The sequence below is a fragment of the Miniopterus natalensis genome, chromosome X, assembly GCF_054644295.1.
Source record: "Miniopterus natalensis isolate mMinNat1 chromosome X, mMinNat1.hap1, whole genome shotgun sequence".
Classification (NCBI taxonomy): domain Eukaryota; kingdom Metazoa; phylum Chordata; class Mammalia; order Chiroptera; family Miniopteridae; genus Miniopterus; species Miniopterus natalensis.
In genome coordinates, this window is record NC_142103.1 from 34,225,134 (window position 1) to 34,228,888 (window position 3,755).

The following is a 3,755-nucleotide window of genomic DNA, read 5'->3' on the forward strand; positions in this document are numbered from 1 at the left end:
TATATATATATATATATATCTTGATTATATATTAAACTGAAAAGATGCTCATGATGTATTATTAGGAAAAAAGAAATGCATGATTGTTGGAAAATTAGCACGGCCTTTGTGAAAGGAAAACCAAACAAATTAGTAAAGCATTTTCTTTTCTTTTGGAAAGCAATTTGGCAGTGTCTAACAAAATGTAAAGGCCCCAGCCCTCCACCCTGGCTGCCAGTGGCGGGACAGGGACCTCAACATGTACAGGGTTGGAGACTACTTCTACTTCGAGAACTCCTCCAGCAATACTTACCTGATCCCGAGAATTGAGGCGCTCAACAAAAAGGCCAACGGGAACCTGCAGGCCAAAGTGGTGTGCTACTACCAGAGGCGAGACATCTCCAGCACCCTCATTGCCCTGGTGGACAAGTATGCCACCCTGTCTGTCTGTGACAAAACCGGACCGGGGGTCCACATTGGCGAGGAAGGGGAAATCGGAGAGGAGATGGAGAACCTGGAGATGGTCGATCTGCTCGTGAAGCTAAAGCACCAGCTTTGGCACCAGGAGCTGTTCCTTGAGAGCAAACTAGAGAGCTGGAGTCGCCGCCCCGCACCCACATCAGAGGGAAGTGCAGCATCAGTCTGCTCAATGAGACCCAGTAGCACAAGTCCTACGTGGAGAGGAAGGACTTCTACTCCCGCGTCTTCTACCCACATCAGAAGATGCTGCTGACCTATAAAGTGGAGATTTGTGTACCAGACTGACATCAGTGACCTGCTAAAGGAAGGAGAGGAGGACAGCAGCGACCAGTCCAAACTGGAGACCAACATATGGGAGATGCACAACTTAGTCGTAGACAAGCAGATCGACCAGTTCTTGGTGGTGTGGCCACCTTGGCAGGACCCTGAACTACAACAGCAGCAGCTCGGTCTGACAGCTCAGCCTGCACATGAGCGCTGCAGCTGCCTCCTGGGACATCACCCTGTGTCACTCCACAGCCACTCTGCATAAGAACTTGTAAAACTTTGCCAAGGCCTTCTTGGCTCTGGTGCCACAGGGCAGCCTATGCAGTGCTGGGACAAGATGAAGGAGTGGTCAGTTTCAGAGGCCAGCATCTTCAAGGAGGCCCTGGGGAAATACTGGAAAAATTTCACAGACATCCACCAAGACTTTCTGCCCTGGAAGTTGATCACCATCGTCATCAGGTACTACTACAAGTGGAAGACCACCAACAGATATGTGCAGCAGAAACGCTTGAAAGCAGCTGGCTGAGAGTGAGTTAAATCAAGTTTATACTCGCAACTAAAGCAAGCCAAACCCAAACCAGATCAGCATCAACAAGGTCAAGGTGGGTGTGGTGAAGGGCAACGGGCACCAGGCCAGAGCCTGGGTGCTGGCTTGGCCTTCAAGAGCTGTTACACCACCCAGTCTTACTAGGGGTATTCTTGGGGTCCCCCTAACATTCAGGTAGTCTCTGAACATCTAATTGGACATATTAAAAGAAATATGGTGACTTGAAAATGCCAACCCAGTTAGATGGAGAGAGGCCAAAACCAAACCGCAGTAATATGAGACTTTATTCCATCTCATCCTGGAGCAGTGGGAGCCACAAGTTGGCCATGAAGAGGAGACAGGAATTCTATCTGCAAACCACCAAGTCCACTCAGATCACCCTACACCTGTGCTGGGAGATCCTGTGTCCGTGGCACATTGCCACTCAACCCATCAACAATCTGGCCATCAATGACCTGGCCATCAAAGCCAAGTGCATGGCTCGGCTCCCCAAAGCCTCGCACAGGCCACTGGTGGTGAAGTAGACCATGCAGAAGACCCTGAAAGCCATGCTCAGGTATCTCAAGAACCACCCCCAACCCCCACCTCAAGTCCGACCCCTTGAGGAGCATGTCTGGTGCGCCCAGTGACCTGCCCCCTGCCAAGTTGCCCCTGTCATCAACAATGGCTTTCCCACCATCCTGGGCAAGAAGAGCTATGAGCAGCACAACAGGATGGATGGCAACATGAAGAAGCACCTCTTGATGCCCAGTAGGTGCTTGGTGAACCATGGAAAGACCAGGCACATGGGACCAAGCTGGGAGCTCCTGTTCAATGGGAAGTCTTACCCCCACCAAAGTGTCCCCAGGTCAAGAGGTGGGGGATGAACTGAATTGAGGCCCCTGATGAAGTGTTTTACTTGGCAACTGAGGAGACCAGGAAGATTCATTCGCCAGCCGATCTTGTCCTCCAAGACCAAGAGCTCTACCTGCAGGCCCTGCAATCCTATCATTCTGAGCTAGGGACAGGCCATGCCACTGCAGCCTGCAGCAGCCTCCTCTCCCGCTGGTCAATAATAAGCTCATCTCATATCAGACTAGGCAAGGGCTAGGTGCTACCACTGCCCCAGGCTATTCTGATGTCAGACCAAGCCCTGACTACCTGCCTGCCAGCCCACACAGTTTTGTTAACACCCTCCTGCCCTCACCTGCAGAGTAACTGCCCCTTTAGCCACACCTGGAGAAAAAAATGTGGTTTAACTTAATCCCGGAATGCCCAGGAGCTGATTTTAGCTTTGTGTTACTTTTTTGGCTGGAGTTTGCACTGCAGGCTCCTGGGCGGGCCTGGAGTTTTGTTGTGTTCTGTCGAAAGTGCCCTTTTAAATTTTATTTTTATTACTTTTTTGGTAGATGAACTTAAGCCTTGCAACTTACACCGCGTATGTTGGTGCAGCCAGAGGCCAGTGGAGCTGCTTGGTGAGGTTGGCCCTTTGTTTTTTCAAATAATTTTAGTATTAGAAAAAAATCACAAAAAGAAAAAAGAAAAACCAAACAGCCCTGTCTGGGTTGCTCAGTTGTTTAGACCATGGTCCTGTTAGGTTAAGGTTTCAGGTTCCATCCCCAGTCAGGGCACATACAAGAATCAACCAATGAATGCATAAACAGGTGGAACAACAAACTGATGTTTTCTCTTCCTCTATCTCTTGCTCCTTCCCTTCCTCTCTTTCTCTAAAAAAAAGTCAATAAATAAAAAGGGAAAACAAAAAAGATAATTCATTAATGGAAATCTTATTTTTAATTCTATAGAAAATTAGAAACAGTTTCAGTGTCCACCAAAACTGATTACGTACAATGGAACAGTAATAGAGCTATCAAAAAGTCAGAGGTAAGGCAAACATTCTAATAAAAATAAGCAAAAGACTTGATAGGCATTTCAAAAAGGAAAATTATTAATGATCAATAAACACATGGAAAATGTTCAGTCACTAGTCATCAGAAAATACAAATTAAAACCCCAATAAAATACATTTACCCACTTACTAAAATGCCTAACATTAAAAAGACTGAAAATTCCAAGTGTTGGCGTATATATGCAGAAACTGGAAATGGAAAATAGTATGGCAACACCTTATAAAGTGAAGCATACTACCCAGCAATTCCATTCCTTGGCATTTACCAAAGGAAATGAAATGTTATGCCCACACAACAACCTCATATGAATGTTCAAAGCAACATTATTCATAATAACCAAATAATGAAAGCTACCCAAATGAGCCTCAGTTGGTGAATAAATATTGTAGGGTATACTCACCCTATGAAATACTACAAAAATACTGTAACAAAAAATGAAACATCAATAGTTTAAACAACACAAATGAATCTCAAAATCATTACAGAAGTTAAAGAAGTAGAACACAAATGAAATCTTGTAAAAGGCAAAGCTATAGTGACCGAAAACAAGTCAGTGGATACCTGGGATGGGGGTGGGGAGGAATGTAGCTGAA

At 46.0% G+C, this 3,755-nt stretch overlaps 1 pseudogene; it reads left to right on the forward strand.

The window, feature by feature from the left end:
- The first annotated feature begins 238 nt into the window (after window positions 1-238).
- LOC107526905 (metastasis-associated protein MTA1 pseudogene) lies at window positions 239-2,328 on the forward strand (annotated as a pseudogene).
- The last annotated feature ends 1,427 nt before the right edge of the window (window positions 2,329-3,755 follow it).